Source organism: Equus przewalskii, chromosome 17, assembly GCF_037783145.1.
Source record: "Equus przewalskii isolate Varuska chromosome 17, EquPr2, whole genome shotgun sequence".
In the NCBI taxonomy this organism is placed as follows: Eukaryota; Metazoa; Chordata; class Mammalia; order Perissodactyla; family Equidae; genus Equus; species Equus przewalskii.
Genome location: NC_091847.1, coordinates 57,925,902 through 57,949,405, shown reverse-complemented (window position 1 = coordinate 57,949,405; position 23,504 = coordinate 57,925,902). Strand labels below are relative to the sequence as shown.

Genomic DNA, 23,504 nt, shown 5'->3' with positions numbered 1-23,504 from the left:
AGAAGGTCAGATTTTCCTAAGTGTTTGGATGATAAAGAGTAGCTGCAGACGAGCCTGCTTAGCAAACACTTTTCACCACATGAACCAGGTGGACAACCCTCTGGTCCCGGAAAAAATGTTTTGACTTCAAGTGACAAGATGTTTGGCTTTAAAAGAAACAGAGTTATTGGAAAAAATCATGTTGCGACAAGAAATCTTGAAGTATTTCCCATGCCGCTTGGATTTGAGAGTGAAAAAGATTATCAACAAGTCTCTAGTCTTACTGAAATCCACGTGGAGGAGCTGCAGAACGAAACGCAGCTTTTTCCCTCCCATCCAACACAACTTCCTGGCCAGGTGAGAGGGCCCTCCTCTGACTCTCCTGTGCAATCTACGAACTTCGTGTTTTTGTATTTGTGAAGTGAAAAACAAGCACGTTTCACATTAAAGAGGTGAATTTCAATCTTTGTTTTGAGTTTACGCATATACACACTTACAAAAGAGATCAAGAAAACAATATATACGTAAAAGAATTTTGTGACTACCTAGGCCTATATTTGAGCCTATGTGACTCAGCAAGAAAATATTTTTCAAAATCTTGTATAAAACTGTGCTTAATCTGTATTTTTTATTCATATTGCTTTGGCTAACAGTTCTGGTAGCTTTAGTATTCAACATTGTTAATAAATTTTCATATTGAAATAGTAGTTAAAATCAATTTATGACCTTTATTTAAATGCAATCTACAGAATCTATCATTAGAAAAATCACATCCCATCTTGGCTCAAGGCAGTTATTTAAAAAAATTTATTATGCTTATTTTATAAATTTTTTTAATTTATGAAAAGGAAAGAATGATAATTTCAAAAATAGTAAACAATTGTTTCAAGGAAATTTTGGATAAAAGTCATTTTTAGCTTTAAAAAAAGAAAAATACAACTATTATTCTACATACCATATGGCACATACCAAACCTCATTAGCATTATATATAGTAGAAATTTATAATGAGAATTTTTAGGTCTATTTCTATACTTTTAAAAAATCCAACATAAATTTTTAAATAAAAGAAAAGCTGAAGTTTCCTTTATCCACACGTTGACTTGCATTAGAGTCGAAATCCTTTGTGGAGAGGTGGAAAAACATAAGAACAACACAGAACAACATATTGGCCAAAACAGTCCACTGAACAATACCATTTTTCCAACAAAAAAAGCATTGACAGATGTTGGTGTCACAATCCAATGTACACATCAGGATAGATGCGGAGAGGGCTGATGGCCACTCTGAGTTTATTATAACCAGTGTTTCAATATATACATAGCTTACATCTGTTAAACATACACAGTGTTCTGGATGAAGTAATTAGCGAATGCCAAGAATTCTTAGTGATTTCTCAAGGAGCTCCCCCTTGGCCTCTGTTTTGATATTATCATGTTATTGCTGTGCTCGTATGTCTCTCTCGGAGCATGCAAGTCCTCCTAGGCAACGGCCCCTCCTGCTCCCGACATCGTGTCTCCATCTGTGCCCCCAGGCGGCCGAAGTCTGTCTTAGGTTGCCTCCCCCTGGAGGTCTTACCCGTCATTGGCTAACCGGCCTTCTCACCTCCGTGTCACAGTTTGTTGGCAAGCTTTTTCCAGTGATTATTAACCCTTCCTGTGTCAAGGGCGGCTACAACAGATCTTTCACCTCCTTGGTTAAATTTATTCCTAAGTACTTTATCGTATTTGAGTCTTTTGTAATTGTAATTGTTTTCTTAATTATCTTTCAGGTAGTTCATTGTTGGTGTATAGAAACACAACTGATTTTTGTATACTAATTTTCTATCCTGCAACTTTACTGAATTTGTTTGTTAATTCTAACAGGTTTTGGAAGAGTCTTGAGGGTTTTCTAAATATAATATGCTGTCATATACAAACAGTGACAGTTTAACTTCTTCCTTTCTGATTCTGACACCTTTTATTTCTTTTTCATGCCTAATTTCTCTGGCTAGGATCTCAGTAATATGTTGAATAAAAGTGCAAGAGTGGGCATCCTTGTCTAGTTCCTGATCTTAGAAAAAAGCCATCAGCTTTTCACTGTTGAGTATGACGTTAGCTGTGGGCTTGTCATATGTGCCTTTTTATGTTGAGATACGTTTCCTCTATGCCCACTTTGTTGAGAATTTTTGTCATGAAAGGATGTTGAATTTTGTCAAATGCTTTTTCTGCATCTATTAAGATGATCATATGATTACTCTTCATTTTGCTAATGTGGTGTTTGACATTGATTGATGTGTAGATACTGAACCATCCTTGCATCGCTGACATAAATCCCACCTGATCACAGTGTTTGATCTTTTGAAGGTATTATTGAATTCAATTTGCTAATATTTTGTTGAGGATTTTTGCATCTATGTTCATCAGGAATATTGACCTATAATTTTCTTTTCTTGTAGTGTCCTCGTCTCATTTTGGTATCAGAGTAATGCTCGCCTCATAAAATGAGTTCATAAGTGTTCCTTCCTCTTCTATTTTTTGGAATAGTTTGAGAATTATTGGTATTAATTCTTCTTCAAATGTTTGGTAGAATTTACCAGAAAAGTCATCTGTGTGATCCTGGACTTTCATTTGTTGGGAGGTTTTTGACTTTTGATTTAATATCCTTACTACTAATTGAGCTGTTCAAATTTTCTTTTTCTTAATGATTCATTTTGATAGGTTATATGTTTCTAGGAATTTACCAATTTCTTCTAGGTTGTCCAATTTGTTGGCGTATAATTGTTCGTATAGTCTCTTATGACTCATGTATTTCTGTGGTATCAGTGGTAACATCTTCTCTTTCATTTCTGGTTCTATTTATTTGGGTTCTATTTTTTCTTGATGAATCTAGCTAAAAGTTTGTCATTTTTGTTTATCTTTTTAAAAAAACAGCTTAGTTTCATCGATCTTTTCTAGTGCCCTTTTAGTCTCTATTGGCACACATCATTTTATTGCACTTTGCTTTATTGAGCTTTGCAGAAACTTTGTTTTTTACAAGACCCTCCACCAGCAAAAAGACTACGACTCACTGAAGGCTCAGGTGATGGTTAGCATTTTTTAGTGATAAAGTATTGTTTAAGTAAGGTATATATCACCTCACTAGAGACAAGGTGGCCCCTCTAAGCTCCACCACCTGGTCAGGCTGGAGACAACAGGGGATCATTCTTTGAGTACCAAAGGCTCCCATCTAGTGGAACAGCTGCTGTTGCTGCTTTACCCCATCCTCTCCTCTCAGCTTCATTGAGGGCTGTTCAGGTTGTGGCATTCCCTTATGGCAGGGAACTCTGTAGAAGGGGGGCTGAAGAACTTCTGGCCAGACATAGCCGTCAGTGATCTTGGGGCTCTGGACTTGGCCAAAACATCATGTTATTGCTTGGTTTCAGCCTGGACACTTCTGGGCACCTATTCCTTGATCTCTGTTTAAACAAAGGACTTCGAGACTAGACAGCATAGCTCTTTTCAGTTTATTGCATGAAGGAGTTACACTAGTCCAAGTTAAAAGCAGACCCTAAATGATTACACATTATGCAAGCTCTGAGGTCTTTAAACTTATGACAAGGGACAGAAGGGAAATTCTACTCATTGCAAGGAAGTCCTCACTCAAGCTTCAATGAGCCAAAAGCACTTAAAACCCATGAACATTCAGCTGGTCATCCTCAGCCAGCCCAATCTCTACCAGGACCTAGCATATGTTCTTGTGCTGGTTGCCTTATAGGTGAATTACTTCTCCATATTCTGGATGCTCAGTTACAGTCCTATGGCGACAAATTTCTCCTTAAATGCCTTCGCTAGTTTCCTTTTATCACAGTCATCAATAATCCGATGGACAGTAGTAAGAGTCTTCCTGCCATTTCTCTGTTGAATTCTTATATGGATGTAATCCAGGGGAGGCTGCTGAGTCCTGGGTGGTGGCTCAGTGACTAGTCATGAAGGAGAGTAGAGAGATAGGGCGGTAGCTGGTAAGCCTGTCCTTAACATTGAAGGGCCAGGGGCAAGAGTACAAATGGTGGCCCATATGCCATATATCTAAATACTTAGTTATAAATCAAACTGACACAATGTTAAATAAAAGATCTATTTTCCTACCTTAAAAAATGTATCTTTTTAACAATTGGTAAAGCCAGGTTCAAATTTTAAATTTTTGGACTACACAGAATTGTGCACTAGAATGTGATAGCATGGAGAGTGCCTGCTCCAGGTCCGTATCTTTGGCCAGTAATTTGTTCCTCATTCTATTTTTGTCCCAAGAGAGACCTCTCATTCACACCACAGCCTGGATGTCCAAGCTTTATCCACACCCCTGCAAATTGCCCCTACTTGCCATTTCTCTGACCCAAGTGCAATGTGGTCCGTTCTTTGGAGGAGGGTCCTGAGAAGAAGCCTGTGCAGGTCTTGCAAGTGGGCTTGGTCCCCCGGGTACTTGAAGAATGGTCTAGAAGGAAGGAACATGGTGGACACATCTGGGTGGAGATATCTGCTTCACCCTGTGGACTCATGTCTCTATGAAGAGCAACGTGGTAAGTCAGATCCAGGTCCTCTAAAGCAGATGGTCCATGTCAGAGGTCCCTTTTCCTTAGTTCTGAAATTTTGAGGGTAGTAGTGGTAGCTAGAAACAGTAGTTTTAAAACTCCAAGCACATTTTTCCCTTTTTGGAATTGAACTGTCCTTCTTGGCAGGTAAGTCGAATGGCCTACTTCTATTCCAGTTTTTTCTGTTCAACAGTATCTAGAGGAGGAAATTGATAGGCTATAGTATGGTTTCAAATGAAATAGGCTAGCTACCGAATTCTTCTAAGACATTGATTTGTGAGTTATTTATTCAAGTTCACTGAATAAGCAAGTTACAAATCACTTTTCATTGAACTTGATTCAACTCTGAGGTAAATAAATACGGAATCTCTGTCAGGCTTTTTGTGCAATGTCAGTCTGGCCTAAATAGAGGATGCTGAATTTGTTACACATCTAACTCTATTTTGCTATGTGTGGATTCTATTTTGTAGTTGTTCTTCCTGAGGTTCATATAAAGTCTAGATCTACATTAGCAGAATAAAATGAAAAAGGAAAAAAACTCTGTAACATTATTTGATGCAACAATATACTTTAAGAAGGATGATTTAGCCTTAATTATCCACACAACTAGCTTAATTTTATTCTTCATTTTAATTGAGTAAAACTGTCCAAACAGGGATTTTTTTCCTTGTCTTGTTCCTTCTAAAATTTGACAATAATTTTAGATAAAAACACTGTCTGTTATGTTGTGTCTCTAAACTTGAATTTGCCAGATCTTCACAAAAAAGATTTTCAATGTGATTTTTATTTTTCCATATATCAATATAGTTAATTCAGTAATGCAATATTTGATGTAATGTTATAAAGTGTACAGATTTTGGAAATAGCTCATTTATCTTATTAAAAAAGACTACTAATGCTCTATTACCCTCTGAAGGAGATGGATATTCTAGAGAAAATGTGTATTAAAGTGCTATTCTTATTGTTTAAGAAATCATTAGAGAACAAGATAGCTAGAATAAATCTCTGGTACTTATCAAATAATTAACTATTTTGATAATTAATAAACTAGAGGAATCAGAGGTTAAAGATAATGAAACAAAGTCATGGTTGGTTATTTAAAAATAACAAACTGACCTAAAGGTTAATCAATGAAAATCACTCCCAGAAAGAATCATTACATGGATTTCTAAAACTAGATTATGTAGCATATAAATGCCTTATAAATTATTTGCACATGCTACTTTCTGTTTCTCCCATATTTGATGTAGAGTATAATAAGAGGCCCCAAAGTGCCATTGAGAACTCTCATGAGTTATTGGAAAATCAGAAAGATTTCAACAATTTTGATCACATTAGTAATTGCTTTTCCTCATTGGGAGAAACCCAGCTTTTGAAAAACATTGATAATAAATCAGTAGGCACAGGTCGACTCATATAACACAACTACAAGCAAAGGGAGCAGAGATCCACAGCTAAAGGTCAGGTTTTACTAATGCTGTCCCCAGGTTCATGGGTGCAAATATGTCTCCCTTCTTTTGGTTATGAAGTCAAAAAATAGAAAGACAACAGGAGAATACTAAATTGTGTTAACCCACTATGGTCTTGATGCTGAATCATGGGGAAAATCTGTCGTTATCTTGGACCATATACATAAAGTGTTTCTTGTCCACAAAAGACATTTAAAATGCCCTTGTCTCCTCACTGCAGAGCATGATGCCATATTCAGAACACTGATCAGGCAGCAGGAACGCTGGTCAACAAGAACACAAAAACTCTGCAATTAAAGGGATCAGAGTGGCAACACCAGGCAGCCATTCACACAAAGAATGCACATAAAGCATTTGGAGGACAAACTATGTCTTCCACAGAAATCTTCCAAAAATGGTTCAGTGCTTAAAGTTGTCCTTTGTGTGATTCTGTGAGCAAAGTAAAAAAATAAAACGTTACAGCCATAAGAGGCTTGAAACAAAAGTAGTCATCATGGCACAAGAGAAGCATGACACTCACTAAAGGGGATTCTCTCTTGACCAGAAGTTTTGTGAGTAGATTTGAGGTCATTATCTATTCTTAAGCAAAGAGGAAGTTGAAGGTAGACATTGATAGCCAACCCAATACATAGCTTTTGCAAATAGTTGTATACAAATATGCACATAGACTGAACAAAGTTCGTATAGTGTATTGATTTGGTAGCTATCAAAACATCCTTTTGTTGTTTTTGCAAAATACTGAGCTAAAAACTCCTCTAGGTACTGCTGTAGTTAAATAGCTGAACTGAAACATACCAGGCTGTTGAGTTAGGCTTCTAGTGAACAGAGTGGGCAGTCCAGATAATCTGTACCCCATCTGAACAGAGCATATTACATAAACACTGCCTTTAACAAAATTCATGAAAAGTACAAAAGAAAAATTTCAAACTTTTGCAATATTCCTTAAATCTTTTCTGGGATAATTCACAATATATAAATAATGCATTTAATATGAATCTCAGTACACATGCTTGGATGAACTAGAAACGCAACTTTGTGTTCTATAACAAATCAATTGCAAGCCTCTCAAGAGAAGAAATCTACTCAGTGAATTTTGGGTTTATATTCTTGCTCTTAAGTTTGTGCCAGAGGGTTTACAAGTGGTCACTTCACAAGAGATGTGAGAAAGGGGCCAAGGATTTTTGGATCCTTGAATCACTTGGGCACAAGGTAAGGTCCAACCTTAAAATAATCCTCAGCTCAGTGAACCCGAGGTGTGGGTATCTCTGCAAAGCTTTCTATGGCTCACAATTACCTCTAGGAAGCTCACAGTCATTTCTTAAGATCTTAGACTATCTCTGGGCTCTGCCCAAGAGATGGATGCAGATAATGCTCCCTCTAAGGCCCCTTAACACAATCGTATCTCATTTCTTTTTCTCCATCTCTCTTTCCCAGCCTAAGGCAAATGTTTCTAGACTGCAAATTGGGTCTAGGAGACCCTAGACTCTTCCCCTTGTTTCACCCAAATATTTAGTCTAATCCTTGAAAATTCTTCCTTCCCCTAAAGGCTTAGAAGTTTGGAAACCAAAGTTAGGATAAAGCATAGGGTTTCTCTTCTGTCTGTACTACCACACTGACTCCTAAATGATTACCTATAGAGTCCACCAGCTACTCCAATTGGGTATTTCCATCTGAGAGAAATACCCAGAAAGGAGAAAAATAATGTTGATTAATAGCTTTTAAAAAGTTTTGTTTTGTTTTTCCGCAATAGCTTTTATGAGATAACCAAAAATGACCATTTACTTTGAAATCCTAAGACATACCTCTCATAAAATACTGCCACATGTGTACTACTATAGCATGGCTTTTGGCTTTGTATCACCAACTTTCGTGGGCCATAAAATGTAAGTAATGAATAAATGGTACCTGGAAGAATACTCTGGGTTTAAAAATTTGGTATTTAATATCTTTCAAGAAAGAACATTTTTTTAAACTTTTAAGCTAGAGCTCAAGAATCAAAATATTATGATTTCCACTTTTTAAATGTCACCTTGTTCTGAGCCTTTTGCTTTTAATGATAAACAGAAATTTCTGAAGATGTCCAGCAGCAGTCATGACATCAGACAGGAAGAGAGAGCCCTCTGTATAACACATACCCAGGAGAGATGTCCTGCAGAGGAAATGTCACAAACAATGTTATGTTGGGGATTTCTCTAAACCCATCATTGCCAGACACCTGTGCTCCAGGGCATCCATCCAATCAACCAGAGAGCAGGCACCTTGCCATTTCAGCAGATGGGTATTAATGTTGAAGGCAAAGGAACCATGTACAGTATATATTTCAATTATGAGTGTGGAGATTTGGAATCCCCGTTGGAATCATGTCTGTTCCTTTCTGAGCAGGTAACAAACTAGAGATTGTACCATCCAGAATGTGCTTTACACCGAATTAGCTTTTAGGAAAAATGCCCATTTACAAAGGGAAGAACATATATTGTATGACAAGTCTAGAGTCAAAGGAAATAAGCTGGATAGTCCTTAAGGAAATTTCCTAGGCTTTTAATTCCTACTGAAACAGCACTGAAAAGACAAAAGGGAGGGAACATTTCTACCACACAGATATATTAGGGCAGAACTGACAGAATTTTGAAAGCCTGTGTATTCCTAATGTCAGTGTATCTTTCAGTTTTTTGAAGTGTTCTAGCCAAGCAAACCTCAGAGGTGAAGTGGCTTCTGGGACAGGGGCATCTTTTATTTTTGGTCTGCATATTCTAAGACACAGATGTCTAAGTCTATCCTTCCAAGTCATACCGACTTTTACGATGTTAAATTTTAAAAGGGTTTCAAGTAACAATATCTAGATCTCATATTAATACTATTTACTGGGCAATTATTATTCCAGTATATGATAACCTAGAACACTGTATCACTCTGCATTTAGCTATTTACATAATGTCATTATCATCATCAAAAATTATTTAAATGCCCCTTAATATTTTACATAGTATTCTAATCAGTCAGCATTACAGCTGGGTAAATGGTTGAAATTATCTAAAGAAACAACATCTAGATTGTTTCCCTGCCTTGGCATAAAAATACACAGAAACCTTCTTAAGGGTTTTAATCTATTCTTTCTAACCACTAGAAAGTTAGTTTCTAAAGTTCTTTCTAACTACTATCCTTTCTAACTTTCTAGCTCAGGTTTAGAAAGAGAGGCTTTTTTTTTTTTTAACATTGACCAAAAATATCTCTCTTACTGCACTTGGTACATCATCAGTCCTTATGAAACTGTTTTATAATACATGGGGTTAGCATATGGGAAGAATGTTGACATATCTTTTTTTCTTTAATTTATGTTTTATATTGCAGTAACATTGGGTTATATAGCATTATATAACTTTCAGGTGTATATCGTAATATGTTTTGAATTCTGTATAGATTACATCATGTTCACCACCCAAAGACTAATTACAATCCATCACCACACACATGTTCCTAATTACCCCTTTGGCCTCATCCCTCCCCCTTCCCCTCTGGTAGCCACTAATCCAATCTCTGTTGCTATGTATTTTTTTGTCGTCGTTTTTATCTTCTACTTATGAGTGAGATCATATGGTATTTGACTTTCTTCCTCTTACTTATTTCACTTAGCACAATACCCTCAAAGTCATCCATGTTGTCACAAATGGCTGGATTTCATCATTTCTTATGGTTGAGTAGTATTCCATTATGTATATATACCACATCTTCTTTATCCATTTGTCCCTTGATGGGCACCTAGGTTGCTTCCAAGTCTTGGCTGTTGTGAATAATGCTGCAGTGAACATAGGGGTGCATGCATCTTTATGCATTTGTGTTTTCAAGTTCTTTGGATCAATACCCAGCAGTAGGATAGCTGGATCATGTGGTAAATCTATTCTTAATTTTCTGCAGAAATTCCATACTGTTTTCCATAGTGGCTGCACCAGTTTGCACTTCTACCACCCATGTACTGGGATTTCCTTCTCTCCACATCCTCTCCAACACTTATTGTTTCCTATCTTGCTAATTATAGCCATTCTGAAGGGAGCAAGGTGATATATCATTGTCGTTTTGATTTGCATTTCCCTGATAGTTAATGATGTTGAACAACTTTTCATATGCCTCTTGGCCATCTGTATATCTTCTTTGGAGAAATCTCTGTTCAGATCTTTTGCCCATTTTTTAAGTGGGCTGTTAGTTTTTTTGTTGTTGAGGTATGAGTTCTTTGTATATTTTGGATATTAACCCCTTATCTGATATATGGTTTGCAAATATCTTCTCCCCATTTTTAGGTTGGTTTTCTTTTTGTTGATGGTTTCCTTTGCTGTACAGAAGCTTTTTAATCTGATGTAGTCTCATTTGTTTATTTTCTCTATTGTTTCCCTTGCCCAGTCAGATATGGTACTTGAAAAAATGCTGTTAAGACCAACGTCTAAGAGTGTACTGACCATCTTTTCTTCTAGAAGTTTCATGGTTTCAGATCTTGCATTCAAGTCTTTAATCTATTTTGAGTTGATTTTAGTGCATGGTGTAAGATAATGGTCTACTTTCTTCCCTCTAAATGTGGCTGACCAGTTTTCCTAACACCATTTATTGAATAGACTCTTTTCTCCATTGTATGTTTTTGGCTCCATTGTCATAAATTAGTTGTCCATATATGTGTTGGTTTATTTCTGGGCTCTCCATTCTGTTCCATTGAACTGTGTGTCTGTTTTTGTGCTGGTACACTGCTGTTTTGGTTACTATAGCTTTGCAGTATAGTTTGAAATCAGGGAGTGTGATACCTCCAGCTTTGTTCTTTTTTCTCAGGATTCCTTTGGCTATTTCGGGTCTTTTGCTGTTCCATATAAATTTTAGGATTCTTTGTTCTATTTCTGGAAAAATGTCGTTGGGACTTTGATAGGGATCGCATCGAATCTATAGATTGCTTTAGGAAGTATGGACATTTTAACTATGTTAATTCTTCCAATCCAAGAGCATGGGATATCTTTCCACTTCTGCGTCGTCTTCAATTTCTTTCAACAATGTTTCATAGTTTTTGGTGTACACATCTTTCACCTCTTTGGTTAAGTTTATTCCTAGGTATTTTAATCTTTTTGTTGCAATTGTAAATGGGATCGTTATCTTAATTTCTCTTTCTGCTACTTCTAGTTATAGAGACACAACTGATTTTTGTATGTTGATTTTTTATCCTGCAACTTTACTGTTTTCACTTATTATTTCTAAAAGTTTTTTAGTGGATTATTTAGGGTTTTGTACATATAAAATCATGTCGTCTGGAAATAGTGACAGTTTTACTTCTTCTTTTCCAATTTGGATTACTGTTTTTCTTGCCTGATTGCTCTGGCTAGGACTTCCAATACTATGTTAAATAAGAGTGGTGAAAATGGGCATCCTTGTCTGGTTCCTGTTCTTAGAGAGATAGTTTTCAGTTTTTCTCCATTGAGAATGATATTAGCTGTGGGTTTGTCATATACTGTCTTTATTATGTTGAGGTATTTTCCTTCCATACCCATATTATTTAGAGTTTTTAAGATAAATGGATGTTGTTCCTTGTCAAATGCTTTGTCTGCATCAATTGAGATGATCATGTGATTTTTAGTCTTCATTTTGTTGACGTGGTGTCCATGTTGATTGATTTGCAGATGTTGACCCATCCCTGCACCCCTGGAATAAATCCCACTTGATCACGGTGTATAGGCATTTTAATGTATTGTTGTATTTGATTTGCTAGTATTTTGTTGAGGATTTTTGCATCAATATTCATCAGTGATATTGGCCTGTAATTTTCTTTTTTTGCGTCATCCTGTCTGTCTTTGGTATCAGGATAATGTTGGCTTTGTACAATGAGTTAGGAAGCTTTCCCTTCTCTCCAATTTTTTGGAAGAGTTTGTGAAGAATAGATTTTAAGTCTTCTTTGAATGTTTGGTAGAATTCACCAGAGAAGTTGTCTTGTCCTGGACTTTTATTTTTTGGAAAGTTTTTGATTATTGTTTCCACCTCATTACTGGTGATTGGTCTATTCAAATTCTCCACTTCTTCTTGATTCAGCTTTGGGAGGTTGCATGATTCTAAGAATTTATCCATTTCTTCTAGATTATCCACTTTATTGTCATATAGTTTTTTGTAGTATTCTCTTATAATCTTTTGTATTTCTGATGTATTCATTGTAATTTATCCTCTTTCATTTCTGATTTATTTGCACCTTCTCTTTCTTTCTTGGTGAGTCTAGCTAAAGGTTTGTCAATTTTATCTTTTCAAAGAACCAACTCTTGGTTTCATTGATTTTTTTCTTTTTTCTTTTTTTTTTTTTTTGGTCTCTATTTCATTTATTTCTTGTCTGATTTTTATTATTCCCTTCCTTCTGCTGATTTTTGGCTTTGTTTGTTCTTCCTTTTCCAATTTTTTAAGGTTCACTGTTAGGTCGTTTATTGGGGCTTTGTCTTATTTGCTGAGGGAGGCCTGAATCACTATAAACTTTCCTCTTAGAACGGCTTTTGCTGTATCCCATAGATTTTGGCATGTCGTATTTTCATTTTCATGTGTCTCCAGGTATTTTTTGATTTCTCCTTTGATTTATTCGTTAACCCAACCGTTGATCCACATTTTTGTGGTTTTTCTGATTTTCTTGCTGTAATTGGTTTCTAGTTTCATACATTTGTGGTCAGAAAAAGATGCTTGGTATTATTTCGACCTTCTTAAATTTCTTGAGACATTTTGTGGCCTAATATGTGATCAATCCTGGACAATGTTCCATGTGCATTTGAAAAGAATGTATTTTTTGGTTTTTGGATGGAATGTTCTATATATATCTACTAAGTCCATCTGGTCTAATGTGTTATTTAAGGCCAACGTTTCCTTATTGATCTTCTGTTTGGATGATCTATCCACAGGTGTAAGTGGACTGTTAAAGTCCCCTAGTATTATTGCGTTACTGTCAATTTCTCCTTTTATGTCTGTTAATAATTGCTTTATATATTTAGGTGCTCTATGTTGGGTGAATAGATATTTACAAGCGTTGCATCCTCTTGATGGATTGTTCCCTTTACCATCATGTAGTGCACTTCTTTGTCTCTTGTTATGGTTTTTGTTTAAAGTCTATTTTGTCTGATGTAAGTGTTGCTACCCCAGCTTTCTTTTCTTTGCCATTTGTATGGAGTATCTTTTTCCATCCCTTCACTTTCAGTTTGTGAGTGTCTTTAGGTCTGAAGTGTGTCTCTTCTATGCAGCATGTAAATGGGTGTTGTTTCTTTTAATCCAATCGGCCACCCTATGCCTTTTGATTGGAGCACTTAGTCCATGGACATTTAAAGTGGTTATTGATAAATATGTATTTATTGCCATTTTTTAACTTTTTTTCTGGGTGTTTTAGCAGTTCTTCTCTGTTCCTTTTTTTCTCTCTTGCTCTCTTCCGTTGCAGTTTGATGGTTTCCTTTAGCAATATGTTTGATTCCTTTCTCTTACTTATTTGTTTATTTATTATAGCTTTCTGGTTTGTGATTACCATGAGGTTGATATATAATATTCTATGAATCTAGCAATCTATATTGAGTTGATAGTCTCTTTAGTTTGACCTCTTTCCAAAAACTCTTCTCGTTTACTCTCCTCCTCCCACATTTTATGTTTTTCAAATCATATCTAATCTGTTAATTTTTTGTGTGTCTATCCATTACCCTCTTATTATTAAAATAGGCAATTTTAGTACTTTTGTCTTTTAACCTTCATATTATCTTCACAGATGGTTGATCTGCTACCTTTATTGTATTTTTGCCTTTACCAGTGATTTTATTGCCTGTTATTTTTGGGGTTTTTAAAAATAATTTTCTTATTCTTATTTGTGGTCTTCTCTTTTCCACTTAAATAAGTCCCTTCAGCATTCTTGCAGAACTGGTTTTTTGGTGATAAACTCCTTTAATTTTTGTTTGTCTGGGAAACTATTTATCTCTCTTTTCATTCTGAATGATAACCTTGCTAGATAGAGTATTCTCGGCTGTAAGTTTTTTCCTTTCAGCACTTTAAATACGTCATGCTACCCTCTTCTAGCCTGTAAGGTCGCAGTTGAGAAGTCCACTGATAGCCTTATATGCTTTCCTTTGTATGTCACTTGTTGCCTTTTTCTTGCAACTTTTACGAATCTCTCTTTATCTTTAATTTTGGACATTTTAATTATAATGTATCTCAGTGTGGGATTCTTTGAGTTTATCTTGTTTGGTGCTCTCTGTGTTTCCTGTACTTGGATATCTGTTTCCTTCCTTAGGTTAGGAAAGTTTTCAGCTATTATTTCTTCAAATAGATGATCTGTCCCTTTGTCTCTCTCTTCTCCTTCTGGGACACCTATAATATAAATGTTAGTGTGCTTGATATTGTCCCAGAGTTCCCTTAGACTGTTCTTGTTCTTTTTAATTCTTTTTTCTTTTATCTCCTCAGCTTGGGTGACTTCCTCTAGTCTTTCATCCAGCTCGCTGATCCATTCTTCTGTATGATCTACTCTGCTATTGAGTCCCTCTAGTGAATTTTTCATTTCCAGTATTGTATTCTTCATTTCTGATTTTTTTTTATATTTTCCAATTCTTTGTTGATGTTCTCACTGTGTTCATCCAGTCTTCTCTCAAGATCAGTGAGCATCCTTATGAGTTTCTGTTTGAACTCTTTGTCAGGTAGATTGCTTATTTCTGTTTCATTTAGCTCTTTTTCTGACATTTTGTCCTGTTCCCTTGCTTGGAACATAATCCTTTGCCTCCTCATTATAACACTTTCCCTGTGCTTATATCTATGTATTAGGTGAGTCAGCTATGTCTCCTGATTTTGAACTGGCCTTATGTAAGAGATGCCTTTTGAGGCCCAGCTACACACTTCCCTCTCATCACCAGTCCAAATGTTCCCAGAGCAACCTCTGTGTGGGCTATGTGTGTCCTTCTGCTATGGCAGGGTTTCTCTTACTGCAGGTACCCAGGGAGCCTGGGCTTTCCCTCCCTGGCTGGCTGTTTGTAAATTGGATTTGGGGAGCCTCAGCACCATTGGCTGCAAGGTCTAATAGCACACTTTTGTTTCAGTTTTTCTGCTAAGTGAGTAGTTACCCAGTGTGGCTGGCTGCTAGGCTCAGGGGCTTACAATTGCTGTAGGCCTCAGGCCTACAGGGCTGTTGTTAGCTCTCTTAGGATTACAGATGAGTGGGGCTGGCCCCAGGCTCTGGAGCACCCAATTGTTTCAGGCTTTGGAAGGTGGGCCCAATCCCCTTTGTGGATGATTGTGAAGCACAGGTCTTCTGCCACTGATAAGCCCCACCCCCCACAGGTCCACACACACCTGTCCACACAGTCCTGCCCTGTGCACACTTCCCAACTCCATGGAGTATACCCAGTCACCCCACTGCAGAGGCCCCCACATTCTCGACCAACACCCCCCACAGTTCACCTGCTCCTCACACAAGCCCTGCCTACAGAGGCAGACACACTCACCTGCCTATAGAGTATTGAGGCACCCAGCCTATGCAGGCCGAGAAGTAGCCTGAGGGCTTGCTGTTGAGTGGGGCCAGTCCCTAGGGCAGGCTGCCTGCCCTGACCAAACTGGATTAAATCTGCACTTTAGTAGGTGTGGCAGATCCCTGGGCTAACAGGCCAGGGGGAGAATTCCAATGGTGTCTGCCTGTGTCTGTGTCAGTATGCCTGTACTAGGTCACAACAATGGCTGCTACCAATGTCTCAGTCTCTGGAGAGGTCTCACCTCTCACTCAGATGCACCCACAGCCTACCAGGTGAGTCTCTTTTCACCAAAGGACTGTGTACCTTTCCTTCTGGTGATTTTAAGTTGCTTTCTGAGATGATCGAATTTGTGCATGGGCCCTTTAAGAGCTGGCTTTTTTTGCCTTACATCTGATAGCTTTTCTGGGAGTATTCGCTGTTGTAGTTAATAGCCAGCAAAGCCAGATATTATGAGACTCATCTCAGTTGTGCTGAGTCTGCAGGATGCTTATAGTGGTAAAGTGCCCTTGCTCAGATTCCTGCTCCTCCAGGGAGGGCTGTGTACCTTAAGGTGGCTTCTGCTCAGCTGTGAAGCTATGTGGCTTATAAAGGTGGCCCCTCTTCTTTCCAGAAGGAAGTTCTGCTTCTTCCATCTCAGTCAGGACTGTCACTTGTTGTGGGGGTTCTTCTTATCCAGTTTTCAGTTCTCTCTCTGGGGTATTTTTTCCAAGAATAGTTGTAACCTGGTTGCATTCATGGGATGAGGTGAGTTCAGAGTCTGCCTATGCCACCATCTTGATGAGATCTCCCTGTCAACAGATCTTGAGATGTCATCTAGCCCATGAAGTGTCTCTAGATTCTTGCTCAAAGAATCAACTATTTATTTTATTGACCACAAATGCTGGTGACACCATAGCTCTGAGAAGCAGTCACCACTCAAGAGCCAAGTGAGAATGACATATAGTGGTGTGGTTCCTGTTGAACCATTCCAGTGTGCTACGGTTATGATCCAGTTACAATGGCATAGACTTCAGACCATTGCAGTTTTTCCGAATCCTGATAGCTCTGCTTATTTTCTAAAATGCTGCTTTAGTCTCATTCTCCTTTAATAATTCTCTCTGGTAACACAGAAACTGTAAAAAGTAACACTTGCAACACTCAAGGGAGTTGCGTAGGCAACCAGATGGCTGAAGCAGTCGCCAGAGAATAAGAGTAATTGTAGCAACAAAAACACCCTCTACACTACTGTCTGTCCAATGTGGATTGAGAAGCAACGTGTGGAATCTTATTTCTAATCTTCCCTTGATTTCCAGTTCAGATTGGCTCCTGTCTCCCCCCTTTCTTAGAGTCTCAGGGTTAAGTTCAGAACTCCCAGCTTGCTCTCACCATCATCCTGAGACAGAGGTCGCCACGGGTGCATGCTCAGCATCAGGCTGGCTCTGATCTGCATCCCTAGGCAAGAAACAGACTTCCTGGCCTGTGAACAGCCTCCCCGCACTTACTTACACTGCTATCCAATCCCACCAGCGCCACTGCTTCTAATTACAATAATAACGGCTACTACATATGTGCAATTACTATGCACCAGATATAACGTTAACCACTTACTAACATTACCTCATCTCATCCTCTCGGAATTTTAAAGCAGATCCACCTTCAGATCTAACATCTCCTTTTCAGAATATTATGTCATTCCACATTTACTATCCTGAAACGAAATTCATAGTTAATATAACCTACCTACACACATAGTTTTTAAAAATTAATATAATGCTTTAGCTATAATATAAGAGAAATAAAAAGAAATTAATTTATATTAAAATAGTATTTTTTCATTCTTACATTTCAATCTCTTTATTTGAATGAGGAAATGCCCGAGGACAATTACTCTAGAAGACATAATGAGGTAGTCGGTGGTTTGCTCCCATAGGTAGTATCACTGTGAATACAACTTCCTCAAATACAGTGTGATAAGGCTCTTTTACAGAAGATGAAATATGCATAGAGCTGCTGCTGGCTGTGTGATTTTTTTTTCCAAAAGAGCGAACAACTTTTGATAAGAAAGCACAAACAAAACAAAGTATAACCTTCTCTCAATTTACATGACAGTAATTTGCTTTCCTGGAAAATTCAGTGTATTTTAAAACCACGTAAAAAATATCTTATGTTTGTATGCAAAACACAGTTAGGTTCTGGGCTTAAATATTTATAAAGAGGATTTTCACCTGCCTGAAGGTATTGGGGGCATTAAAGATGAGTGCAGGACATGGTCCAGTCCTCTGTGGTGGGGCTGTCTCACATATTGCAGGGTGCCTATCACCCCTAGTCTCTGCCCACTCAGGGCCACTGTCTTTTCCAATTTTGTGACCACCACTAACTCTCTCCACGGGAAAATGCTGCCCCTTCCCATTTGGGGAATCACCTTCTAAAGAACAGGCATCATTAGCTCTATTTTAGAGATTAAAAACCTGATTCTTAGAAATTTGAATAATTTGCCTAAAGTAAAATAGCTAGTGAGATTCAAACCCAGGTCTATTTTATTTCTAAATAACGGGCTCTTTTCATTACACTACACTGACTTCTTGCTTCTTTTAGAAAATGCACACGTAATTTAATTAGGTAGGGCTGATATAAGGACTAAACAGTCTCTAGACTCCAGAGGCATATTCTAGAAATTTCTGTTCATGTTCAGTTTTGAGTGAGTAGAAAAATTCAATGGCTTCTTTAGCACTTCCATTATCTTCATTTTTTCATCCTGTTTTCTAATTTCTACTTTGATTTTAAAACACTCTAAATTGGCCACAATCCCTTAAAAGTTAAATCAAAGAAAATTAAGAATCTGAGCTAGGAAATCAACTATTTTAATTCCATTTTCTGTTTTATGAGTGTTGCCTTTGCCATTCTAACATAATCCTAGGGGCAACCTTCAACAGCAAGGATTCTTCAAACACTGAACCATTCTTTCAATGTAATCATCACCTTTCTTTCTCCTAAATCTACTCACTCAGATTCTTCACATCGGCCCACCCCATAGCCAAATACTTACTTGCCAAATTTGTTCTCTCAATATAGGACTATAAAGCAGGGATTATCTCCTCAATTACAAGGATCCTTTCTCATCTAATCTCTACATAACAACCATTAGTATCTCCAGCCTCCTATCGCTACAAACACTACAGCAATGGTTCCCAAACTTTAGCGTGCATCAGAACCATCAGCGAGGCTTGTTCAGATAGGGCTTGCTGGGCCCCGCCATCAGAGTTTCTGATCCGGGAGGTTCTAACAAGCTCCCAGGCACTGCTGATCTGGGAACCACACTTTGAAAACCACTGAGGAAACTTCCTCCACTGCATCTGACAGAGGAGACACATATAGAATTTACATAATGACTAAGGAATGACATATACATTCTTGTGCATGTTGAACTAGATATTGAACAAATTGGTGCTGAAAGTTTCATTATAATTACTTTTAAAAAATGCTTAACTCCTGTTGTGAGGTGCTGACGAGATGTGACTATCTAACCCATGTTTCCATACCTGGAACCTAGACACTTTAACTAGTAGCCTTATTACCAAGGGAAAGTCACACTGTAGAAAGGGTAGCAACACCTAAAATTATGACAATATGATGTATTTATATTTACTGAATATTTACTATAGGCAAGATACTGTACTAAGCACTTTCCTTGAATTATCTCATTTAATATTAACCTGGTAAGATGCAGTTGTTATCACATTCCTATTTTACAGTTGAGCAAATCAAGGCACAGAGAGGTTACATAATATACCCAAGATATCAGAGCCAGAGAACGTTCTGTCTGGCTCCAAAACATGAGTGCCCACCCACTCTGCTAAAGGGTTGCCCTCAACAACTCCTCCTACTCTTCCTCCCTCCATTAGGTGTTGACACTGTACTAGATCCCTTCAGCCATGAGATACAGGTTCATGAACATGATAAATACATACCATATATGGAGAACTTTCTAGTGCCCAGTGGTCCCACTGTCAAATGGTTAGTTGCCAGGTCAGCGTGATTTTAGGATCCAGAAGATCGAAAGATCATGGATTCTTTAATTAGCCTCCTGCTCTTTTATCATATGCAAATCTGACCTTTCAGACATGATGCTCCAAGATAAAGTATGTTGATGGTTGGTTAGCATGTCTCACATTTCTATAAACTGTGATAAATTCAGAACAATGTTAGAATACTTTATATTAATTTTTGCCATTATTATACAAGCTTGGCTTTGACTTAAATCAGGGCTCTGAGTGACCATCATGCAAAGCATGGTTCGAGCATTTTAGTAACAGGCAGCTGATGTGGGAGGAGTTTTAAAAGAACCCCCAAAATACAGTGAGAACCTGGCTTTATCTAGCCTCCCCAGCCACATGATGACCTGAAGTAAGGGATTCGAAAAGCAAAAGAGCAGTCAGAATGAATCTTTGCTTCTTAGTTGAAAAAATAATAATAAAACTACTTCTTTTAATAAATGGCTGTAAATGTTAACAAAATGTCACTAGGGTAAGTGATCAACTGTTGTGACATTAAGAATAAGAATTAAGTAATACATATTCTAAAAGGTTAGCCCACAATTGGGGTGTCATTTAACTTCATTCACATTACAGTCTATAAATATATCGTCTATAAACACAGTCTAGAAACATACAAGCATAAATAAAACCGTCGATCCTTGTAGCAAAATATTCTTCAAACCAAGGCCCTCACCTTTTGACAGAAAAATCGATAGTGTGACGTCTTAAGATTTTTATGGCAACATTAATGTTTTGGTTTTGAATTAGTTATACCTTCTTTAATTATCTAATATCACTCACAACTTCTAAGTATCTAGGTTTCTATTAACTGAGTCATGTAATCTTTTGGAAAGTGATCTCCTACTATCATTTTTGAGACATTCACCTTTAATTAACAGAAAAAAAAATTGATTTGCCTCTATGTCTTCCTTGTGAGAATGGAATTTTTACATATAGTTTGAAACAAAACTTTCTCAATGGGTTCATAATAGAGCAGTACACTAATACATTGCAAGAAGATCAAAAAATGATTTGCAGTTAATAGTTTTCACACAGCATGACAATCACAAAATACTTCTAAAAAAAAATCTAGGCTTGAGATTATTTTATCATTTCAATAGAAACTCAACCAACTTGGATTTACAAATTTAACGGGTAGAAATTTTGAAACAATATTTTCCACTTGTTTTTCTAATAGTGATATTAATTTTTCACTGTATCTAAGCAAGGTAAAGTGAAAATGGATAAAAATGGCATAGACACTGGGCGAAAACAAATGTTCTTTTTCCTTTTCCCAAATTCTACTGGCTTGATTTTAGAGGAGAGATGAAGCAGATACTCTCAATCCTAGTTCTCCTGCATTTTTGTTGTCTGCTTATTTTTTGAAATTGTTGAATTATGGCTGAGGCTAGAAAGGGAGGTAGAAGAGTGAGGGCTGAGAATAGAGTCAGGGCTGAGTCCTCAGACTAATGGAAAAGAAAACAGGACAGCAGGAAGGAGAGAAGTGAAAACAAAGTGAGGCTGAAGCCAGATAAAGACAGAAGACTTTGTCTAATGGAATGGGCTGAAGATGAATTAAAAGTTGACACAGAAAAGTGAGATCATGACAAATTGTCTTAAGGACTCCAGTGCATCCAATACCTTGATTACTCTCCCTCTAATATAATCCAAATAGTGGAATCTACAACATCATTTATAAAGCTCATATTTTAAAGTTCTAGCCAGATATAAACATATGACAAAAAAAGTTCATTACGTCTTCTAATGATTAAGTGGAACAGAAAATACTGGAACACATAATAATAATAATACTTCCAGTAAACTGGGAAGGTACATAAAGGATATTTATCTAACCATCTTTTTTATATCTACTTAAATACTTACAAAAAGTGCTCATTTAAAAGCTATAAAAGTAAGCATGTATTTTCTTCCTTCAGCTTTTCAATAGTTATTATCCTCAAAATATTTGTGACATTATCATTTTTAAGCAAGTCACTTATCACAACCAAAAGTATAGCCATCTTCCCCAAAGGGAGAGTCTCTGCAAAAATGTCAGGGCGTCATCACATTCAATAAATGATTTCTTCCCCAATGAGGTTAACCAAGTAATCAGACAAAGGGGAGAAAATCAGGAACTATGTGATTTTCCTGATCGCCCAGGAACTATGAATCTTGTGATTGATGACTATAAATCTCAAAATATCAGAAGAGTTGGTTTTATAAAGTCTGTCCTCAATATGTTATTATATTTTAAATTGTATTGTTCCATACTTATCACTAACTCCCGCCTGATAATAATGATCACAAAAAGCAAAAACATTTGTATATGCTCTTATCTGAATACATTTGTTGTTTTAGGATTTTTGTGAATTCAGAGAAGGACGAAATGTGGACCCAGTTCTGTTGTCACAACCTTAGGCAATAGACACAACCTATTTCCAAAATCTTGAAGCAGAATAATATCCTTTTATAAAACCTTGACAACTATGGTAATTTATACTAATTTCTGAAGTGGTATACGTGGTTTTTAACTAATGTTCTCTTCTATCTAATCTATTTCTACATCCATTAAACTTTCATAATAAATAATGACTTTTGGCTATAGATCCTAGCTTTGACCTGTCGGTTTGCCCAAGGAAACGTTGGCATCTCATTCCCTGAGATGAACCGCTGAACCGCTGAGTAGAAACAGCCTGCAGCTGCTGTCAGACTGGATGGCAGCAGCCCATATGCAACAGGCAACCTGATCACTGTGCTTTACTGAGGCGCATTATTCATGGCCCTTGGCGACTGCAAGTCACATTACACTGCATTACACAACTATTGCATCTGTGGTTCGGGACTACAGGAGAAACAGATTTTATTAAACACGGGTCATATTTGAGGAGGAAAAATAAATAAATCATATGTGTACTCCACAAGAAGAGTACTTAAACATCTACCTAAAAAGCTATTAATTATTATTCCCATAGTGTTCAAGCAGTTGATGCTGTTTTTATGCAAAGTTTTAGATCACAAATCACAATGGAATGGGAATTAGATATTTCTGGTTCTCGCCAGGCCTGAGTCATTTTGTAAAATCCCTAATAAGAATTGCTTCCTCTGCTGGCACTGGCCATCTGCTGCTATGCCAACCTGGATAAAAGCAGCTTTATCCACGGGTGTGAGGGGTCAGCGTGGAGCGCCTGGGTGAGAGCCCAAACCCTTGCACAGTTCAAACTCTGTGTTCATTTGCAACAAGTCCTAGAACTCCTCTGCCTCCATTTGGAATTGAGTGTTTCTTAGAACACAAATAATGGTAGATTATAAACTTTCTTCTTATTCTAACACTTTTTAATCCTCAAAACCTCCAGAGATATCTACTCAGACACAAAATCAGATTGTTTCCCCCTGAAGCCTTACAACTATTCCCCACTAAATGTACTGAGAGCTCATTGGGGTCCAGGCTCTTGCTAGAGTGTTCTGCGTGCATATTCTCCTAAAGATCACGCTCCTTCAATGAGGAGTTAATCAGAAGCTGTTACTAGCATAATATCCCTGCCTCTCCTTTTGTTTACTTAGTTTGGGGTTTTCATGATAGTGTGTACCTAGGTTGGGATATCTTTTTATAAGCAGATTTTGTGTTCCTTAAGGAAAGCTAAAAGAACCCAGAAAAAGACTGAAAGGGAAAAATGAAAGGAAGAGTAAACACTGCTAAGAAACCATTTAAATTTTGTAAACCAAATACAATTTTTGCAAGTACAAATTTTTTCACAGGTGATTTAAACAAAAGATCAAAAGAATCTTACTCTCTTTTTGTCCTCATAGCACTCTCTTCATGCATTAATTATAGAGTATAGCAAAATATACAACAATTCCAAGTTTTCATATCTATCTCTCTGATAGCAGGGACCATCCCAATCAATTCTATATTCATAGTGGCCAGCTTAATGTCCAGCATTTAGGAGATACATAAAAATGACTTTTGAATGAATGATGAATGAATGAATGAACAGTCTTAAAGCACCAGTTAA

The 23,504-nt window shown here is 37.2% G+C and overlaps 1 long non-coding RNA gene across 1 annotated transcript in view; it reads right to left on the bottom strand.

The window, feature by feature from the left end:
* Positions 1–17,153, bottom strand: part of LOC139076825 (uncharacterized) — a 30,807-nt gene extending 13,654 nt beyond the window's left edge. Inside the window, exons 1-2 of the long non-coding RNA XR_011528814.1 lie at positions 17,075–17,153; positions 16,023–16,266 (exon numbers count right to left, since the gene is read on the bottom strand). This is a non-coding gene — a long non-coding RNA (uncharacterized lncRNA). The remainder of the gene's footprint in view (positions 1–16,022; positions 16,267–17,074) is intronic.
* Positions 17,154–23,504: the final 6,351 nt, after the last annotated feature.